This window comes from Eschrichtius robustus, chromosome 2, assembly GCF_028021215.1.
Source record: "Eschrichtius robustus isolate mEscRob2 chromosome 2, mEscRob2.pri, whole genome shotgun sequence".
NCBI lineage: Eukaryota > Metazoa > Chordata > Mammalia > Artiodactyla > Eschrichtiidae > Eschrichtius > Eschrichtius robustus.
In genome coordinates this window covers 12,583,979-12,592,443 of record NC_090825.1, presented here as the reverse complement: position 1 = coordinate 12,592,443, position 8,465 = coordinate 12,583,979, and positions in this window count along the sequence as shown.

Here is an 8,465-nt window from a genome sequence, read left to right as displayed (position 1 = left end):
AACAAGAAAAAAGAAACGTTCAAAACTCTCACAGATGGATGAAAGAATTATCATATGACAACACCATAGAAGATTATAGAGCCATTTAAAAAATGAATTGGAGTTATGCCAGTTGACGGGCAAGGCTTTCCGGCAGGTGGAGTAAGGACAAAAGACAAAATGCAGGGCTTCCCTGGTGGCGCAGTGGTTGAGAATCTGCCTGCCAATGCAGGGGACACGGGTTCGAGCCCTGGTCTGGGAGGATCCCACATGCCATGGAGCGGCTGGGCCCGTGAGCCACAATTGCTGAGCCTGCGCGTCTGGAGCCTGTGCTCCGCAACAAGAGAGGCCGCGATGGTGAGAGGCCTGCGCACCGCGATGAAGAGTGGTCCCAACTTGCCGCAACTGGGGAGAGCCCTCGCACAGAAGCGAAGACTCAACACAGTCATAAATAAATAAATAAAAGAACGTGAATTTCTAAAAAAAAAAAAAAAAAAAAAGACAAAATGCAGAGATGAAACGCCTATAAATGTATTTACATATGTATGTGTCTAAATGTTTGTATGCATGTATATGATGTATACATATCTATACATATTCATATGTATTTGTCTATATCTACATAGAAAAAAGTACAAAAGCACACGTATTAGGTCGCCAACACTACCTGGGGGAGTAGGTGGTGGCAGTGGTACAGGGGGAGGGGAAAGGTTAGGAGGAACAGGAAAAAGGAGACTGAACCAAAAACAATACGATTCTGTTACATGCGTGTGTTCAAGAAATTATTTTGAAAAGAGAGATTTAGGTCTATAGACTTAAAGGGATGGCTTTGGAATATTACAAGTTGCAGAGTAATGCGTCCAGCAAGATTCTCTTTTGCTTTTTATTTTTAAAGATAGCTTCTTTTTTCTTTTTATAAAATTAGAGAGGTGGAAGGGGAGAAGATTGTAATGCTAACAACGATGCAGGCACCACCAAGCCTTGAAGCACAACCTTCCAGGTTATGTTATTAAGGACAATGTGACCGTGTGTACTATACGCTCATCTTCCTTTATCAGGTCAAGATGAATCATTAATAACACCTGGGCAGGTGTTCCCTCCTCACTGACCTGCCTCCCTGTCACTGGAGCGCCCGAGTTGCCAGCATATCTTCCTTTAGTTCTTAGCCTAAGTGGTCCATCCCGGCCTCTGCTAAAGGTCCACCTTCCCCCCTCACCACAGGGAGACCTGGGCTGATCTGCTGGCCTAAAACCCAGCTACCTTCTGTGTCTCCTGCCCCACTCTCAACATCAGAAGCATGAAGGAAAGTCTAGGCCCCATTCATGCCCCTCCAGAAGCAAGAGCAACTCAGGCCAGTGAAATCCCAGCCCACTCTGTGTTTCCTAGTTTACTTTGTTGGGGATGTCCCCAGGTTCACGAGCAAGAAGCCTACAAGACAGTCTGCTCCCAGAGCTCCAAACGTAAAGTTGGAGTCAAGGTTCCACACTTTCAGCATCTCACCAATTAATACGACACCCCTCCTTTCTCTGGATTCTCTCCCAGAAAGACGTGATCAAGACGAAGTAGAGAAAAGGGAACCCTTGTGCCCTGTTGGTGGGAATGTAAATTGGTGCAGCCACTATGGAGACAGTGTGGAGTTTCCCCTCAAAATTAACAATAGAACTACCATACGACCCAGCAATCCCACTTCTGGGCACATACCCAAAGCAATTGAAATCAGGATCTTGAAGAGATAGCTGCACCCTCGTGTCCATTGCCAGCATTGTTCATGACAGTCATGATAAGGAAACAACCTAAGTGTCCATTGACAGATGAATGGATAAAGAAAATGTGGTAGGTATGTACAGTGGAATACTATTCAGCCTTCAAAAGGAGAAGGGAATCCTGCCATTTGCGAGAACATAAGTAAACCTAGAAAACATTTTGCTAAGTGAAATAAGCCAGATGTGGAAAGACAAATATTGCATAAACTCATGTATACATGGAATCTAAAATAGAGAGTAGAATGGTAGTTACCAGGAGCTGGGGGGAGGGAGAAATGGGAGGTGTTGGTCAAGGAATATGAAGTTTTAGTTACGCAAGATGAGTAAATCCTGGAGATCTGATGTACAGCAACGTGACTATAGTTAACAATACTGTATCGTAACTTGGGATTTGTTAGGACGGTAGGTCTTAAATGTCCACATCACACACAGAAAAAAGTAATTATGTGAGGTAATGGATATGTTAATTACCTTGATTATGGTGATCATTTCACAATGTCTACATATATCAAATCATCAGCTATACACCTTAAATATACACAATTTTTAATTGTCAATTATTTCTCAATAAAGCATGGGTGGGAAAAAGACTACATGTCTTATTCCTTCAGAAACAGAAGGGCTGGGTTTCAGAAATTGATATGCCAATGTGGGAATCCTCTCACAGCAAAAACCTCAAGCCTACTGTTTGGCAGCAAAAGCTTATTTTGAATGTCACAAGTTGAGTATTAATTTTTTAATTTCCCTTGACATTTCTGTTGTAATGTCGACAAATCCCTGTCAGTTACCCCATCACCACACCCGTGAGGCAGATGGAGTCCTCGGGGTGATCAGGGATAAGGTTAACGTACGCAAAAGTGCAGAAGATAAAGCACGTTGATACTTCCCATAATATTACTTCCGTATCATGAAGAAATCATCTTTTAGTAATCACTAATAGCATTAATGCTCTCTAAACTGATTCTTGGTTGCATTATAACATAAGTGGTGGCTTTGGTTACATTACCAAGTAATTTAAGCAGAAAGGTAATGCCTGCCCTCCAAGAGAGAAAACAGAAGGTACCCAAGTAAGCAGATGCACTCCTTATACACAGACCAATGAGCACAACTTAAATCTAAAAGGTGTAATCAAAGCAGTTGAGTTCATTGTATGAAATTTCTGTATAAGAAGTTAGAGTTTCAAGTTTGGGTGAATGATGGGAGAGGTAGAACTTAGAAATCTCAAGTCCAAATATGGAATGACTGAAAGGTGCCCAGAAGGGGTGTCACACGTAACAATGCCAGGAACTAGGGCACAAATTCTTTTAGCAAAACAGACTCAAGTGGGAGCAGCCTGGCCAACAGCTTCATGCCCCCCGGGGGACGTGAAGCACCACACGACAGGACCAACAGGGAAAGGGCAATGGCAAGATGAACGCCCGGGTCCCCAGACCAAACCAGAGAGCACAGAGAAGGTTCCACATCAGAGCATGGCATCCAGAGGTCCAAGCTGGGCAGTGAGCGGTAGGTCAGAACTCGGGTAAAGTTGAGTCCAGGAAGCCAGCACCCAGGCATCCAGGTAAGCAGGGAAGTGCAGATCAGAAGAGCCACAAGGTTGGAACCAAGCACAGAAAACTGGTAAGAGCAATGGGGCAGGTCTGCAGAGGACAGCACAAAACGGATCCTCGAAGTGGACTGAGCATGGTCTGCCCTCTGCCTTGTTCTAAGCAACCTTCCTGGGATGGCCAGATGATGGCTGGCAGGCAGGTGTCACTCACCAGAACAAGGGTGGGCCCTGGAGCTGTTAGCGATTGCAGCACAAATCTGGAGGGTCTTCCCCGGTTGAGTAAAGAACTGGAGAATTCATGGGAGGATGTAGGAACGAGTGAGAACCAGCCTTTAGAAGAACAGGGGCCCTGACACCAGATGTGCCCTTTCCCTGCTGGTGTCTCCTCTTTCGACCCTGCAGATCGGGGCCAGGGGAATCATGAATGCATTTTCAGGGTGCCTCTGAGCTACATAAATTATCCCTTCCTGGGATTAGGATCAAAGTTATAGGTCACGATGCTACTGCCATGTGTGGAGCCAGTCATGGCTAAAGCAGAAAGGTGGGAGAGGGAGAGGGAGGGGGAGGGGAGGGGGGAAGAGACAGACAGAGACAGAGAGGGGCTGCGATGCTAGGGTAGTGGGGAAAGCCCCAGTGACTTCATAGGCGCAAAAATTCTGAATTAAATGCTGTTTCAACGGGTCTTTATTAAGTATGGAAAGAAAGACTGCAGAACCAAACAGATGGTACTCAGAACTTCAAAAACAAGGAATATCGTGGTCATTCTAAAAAAGTCAGTTCCTAGCAATCACTTCTATCTGGCCAACATTCTCAGCTGGAAGCTATAAACTCACACTATTGGGGACATCTAAGGCCTCGGGGCAGGATATGATGAGTCCAATAAGTACTGATGACCCTCCCTACAAATATTTCCAGAACACATCACCTCCAGGCCAGCCTCACCACCTGTGTTTGAATGCGAGCCCTCATGGTTCTCACCTGAATTACTGAAACAGCCTCCCAACCTCCTGGCGCCAAGCTCACTCCTCCACCCCCACCTCCTGATGGATGCACAGCGTGCTTTTCATTAACGCTCCCGGAGTCATTCTGAGCTAGGAAGTGAAAAATGGACACGCCTGCGGTTCACTCTCCTTGTGTGTCCTGAAAGCTCCCACTGTCTCCTGTGGGTGGATCCATGTCCAAGCACTTCTGCCCACGCTCGGGGAGAAGGCAAAGGGGAAGTGTGCAGAGGCATGTAGAGACCCCGCCCTTTCACACACCCTGCTTTGATCTCCCGGCCAACTGCCCTGGGACTCACATTTGGCCCCAGCCTGGAGGACACCAAGTAAGGTTCACTAAAACTCCTCTCTGCCCTCCTTCAGCACGCAAAAAACTTTATTCAATAATTTGTCTCTCCCTTCTTCCTTCCCTCCATCTAATTCATCCATTCATTTAATAAATATTCAGGGAGCACCAAGTATGCTCCAGGCACTGTTCTAGGAACTTGAGATAGAACACAAAGCAAATGTCATATCAAAGAGATATGGGGGCTTCCCTGGTGGCGCAGTGGTTGAGAATCTGCCTGCCAATGCAGGGGATGCGGGTTCGAGCCCTGGTCTGGGAAGATCCCACATGCCGCGGAGCAACTAGGCCCGTGAGCCACAACTACTGAGCCTGCGCGTCTGGAGCCTGTGCTCCGCAACAAGAGAGGCCGCGATAGTGAGAGGCCTGCGCACCGCGATGAAGAGTGGCCCCCGCTTGCCGCAACTAGAGCAAGCCCTTGCACAGAAACGAAGACCCGACACAACCATAAATAAAAATAAATAAATAAATTTAAAAACAAAAAAAAGAGATATGAGTGTCTTTATCCTTCATAGCCCACTGCCAGGACCCACATGTTTCTCCGCAGAGCACTGAAGCTGCGTCTGCAGAACTCTCTTGAGTGGGATCTCAGAAGGGTCTGGTTTTCAGTGTTGACTCGTGCCTTTGGCACCACAAACTCATCCCTGGTTTCCCCTGGTCTAAACTCAGGGTCTCCTGGGCAGTTCCAAGACGGGGGGTCTCCACACCCTCCACCTACCCTGCGCAGCCCCTGGGGTTGCCTAGTCAGAACATCCCTGCTTTAGACACAAAGTATCAGCCCAAGGACAGCATCTGAGCATCATTAGTTTTAACAGCAACTCTCCTGGGTCACTCTTCTTGGCCCAGAAGAGAGGAACAAGCTTTGCATTTGGGGAGACCTGGGTTCTGGTCCCAATTCATTCACTTGCTAGCTGTGTGGCCTTAGACAAATTGATTCACTTCTCTGAGCCTCTGCAAACTGAGAACTGTAATCATTGTCACTAACACATATAAGTTTTACCCCGTGCAAAGCACTGATCTGGGTTCCTCACATGCGTGACTCAAGGCTCAAAGCAACCCCTTGAGGTGCGCGTGCTTGTTATTGACATTTTGCAGGCAGAGAAACTGAGACACTGAGGGGTAAGTGGCAGGGTCAGGATAGGAACCCAGGCAGTCTCTCTTCAGAACCCTGGCTCTTAAGAACTCTACTGCTTCATTGGCTTGTCAAGCACGATCGGGTTCCAAGCAAAGGGCACGTAGCTACCCACCAACACAGCTCCTAATGCTGTGCCATCCTCCTCGGCCACCACTGCCGGCCATGGCCACCGGACTAGCCCAAATTAACTCTCCAGGTCTGGTTCCCCCATCAGGATTTAACACATACTCAGATATGTCTGAGGAACATAAAATATTGAAAAACAAGGCTTTATTTTACCTTCTCACTCAGAGTTTGTTGCCTTGTTCATGGGACATGGAAAATAAAGATTGCTTTTTTTGCCTGCCAAGTGTAGTCTACTATACTCAGACTTTCAAGAGTAAGTAAAAATTATTGCTTTCATTATAAGTACTCCCTTCCAGCTCTGAAATGCTATGATTTAATGCAAGGCATTGCAAGTGATCGCCTGAAAGAATGGCTTACTACCATTTCCTCAGGTGAAAAGTTCAATCCTAGGGTCTCCCAGCACAATGACTGCTGCCATTACCATGAAGGATTGTCTTGCTGGCTAATGTTGGTGCATTATGCCGTTGCAGTGGGTAATGACACACAGCGATGCCCGAGTCATAAGAATCAGTTCCACCTAGAAGGAAAAAACAAGAAAGTAAAGCACTAGTTGCCATCACCAGCTGGAATTAACCTCCTCCTCCATGCAAGCTCAGAAAAACCAAGTTGTGAGTTCTTAAATTCCCATTCCTTGAAACAGCAGTTGGTCTAGTGTAAGAGTTTGGACTTGGGAATCAGACAGACCTGGCTTCTTGGCCAGAGGCTTTGCCCCTTCCCAGGTGTGTGATCTTGGGCTGGTAACTTAATTCTTCCTAGCCTGTTTCCTCATCTATAAAACAGAGATAATAAAACCCAATATGTTGGGCTGCCCTGAAGATGAACGGAAATTTGATAAACACACCATAATGGTGTCTGGACTGTAGGAGAGAATCAACAAATATTTCTGACATTATTCAAAAAGAGTAAAGCTTATCATGGGGTCCTTTTTCTGGGTCTCTGTTCTATTAGTAACTTAGCAGTGTTCATAGGGAATTTTTATAGCAGACACAGGATTATTATACCCAAAGTGTAGAAAACTCTAGTCTCTGGCTTTCTATTAAGCAGACTTTCCATACATCTTTAGTACTATTGTAATTGTTACATGACCATGGCTCTTGAGACACTGCTGTCTACTGAAATACCTTCTGAATCATTAAAAGACAGACGGAATTATGTGCTAAATGGCACTTTTCCAAACATATTTTATAGTGTCATTTTTTTTCAGATACACATTTGCCAAGGAGGAGATACTCTTCACTCTTATTTAAAGACATAGTAAAATATCTCCCCCCATTTCTTGTGAATTTCTTATTAGTCCCGGTTGAATATAACAAAGTGTTAATAAGTTGCTTTACTCATTCACCTACTGAAGGTTGGAAAATACACAAACCTTCAAAGAAAGTTGTTTAGCCATCAGGATCCCAGCAGGAACTAGGGGGCACCCATAGCTAGGGGGCACCCATATTAACAAAGGTGTGGGTGCCCCAGCTCACTTTTCTCCCATCCACCTTTCCCCTCCTTTGCATCTCACTGGCTGGATCCAATAGGAGGCCAGATGGCAGGAGAGTCACAATTTGTGTGGCCCAATAAGTCCAGCTCCCCAAGCACAGAACATAAGGAGAAGGGGGGAGAGTGGATTCAGAGGGGCAAAGATATTCAGCCCCCTCATCCGGAGATACACTGTTGCCGTGAGGAATCTTTTCTTGAGTCAGCTACAATGTGAGAGCTTTACATATTCCCTGACATAAACAGAAAGGGAAAAAAAAATTATTCTATTATATGGATAAGTTACTTTCCATAACCCTAGAAATATTTTTAATGCATTTTATTCATGCAACAAGTCTTTAGTTCCTGTCTACTTGAAAAGAGACACTGACACTTCTGCTGGATTGCAACATGAGCATACCTGAACACACCACACATTCTCAAAAATCAGGCACTAAAATGACAGTTTACAAGAAAAATAGGGTTGGGCAGACCACGCCAAACCTATGCAACTTTGTAACCTGAGTCCTTACTAAAAAACAGTGACTGGTTCCAGGGGAGATAACTTGAACACAGCAGCAGACAGGCAGCTTGGCCTGTTAAAGATGCCCAGAAACAACAGGGTGAAAATGTTAGCAGCGTGCTTGTTAGAGCTGAGCTGGAGATGTGAACAATGCAGATGGGAGGAGAGCGCTGAGCTGGAGGAGACCTGTGAAGACGGGCCCAGAGGCGTGGCAACCTGACCCTGTCCAGGGCCACACGCAGCCAGCCCGTGTCTCTCGAAGGAAGGATCCCCAGACACAGGCGTTCATCTTAATTCTCTTAAAATGCAAGCGAAGGGCTCCTCAGCAGCTGGGCTGAAGGCTCTCGTGATGAAGGCTATAATTCCACTCCCGTTATCTATGCTGGCCCCCCTCATGAAGGAAAACCCACATTTGAACCAAAATGACTTTTGTGTTAGTACGCTGGCATTGCCTTGGCTGACTTCCCTGGAAAATAGAGCCCTGAGGCAAACCTCACCCAGGCTAGAGATTGCGGGAATGAAAGGAAAAGGAAAATGAGGCAGGGAAGGAGGGAACAGATTTAAAGCTGTTGCCAAGATGGCCACAGG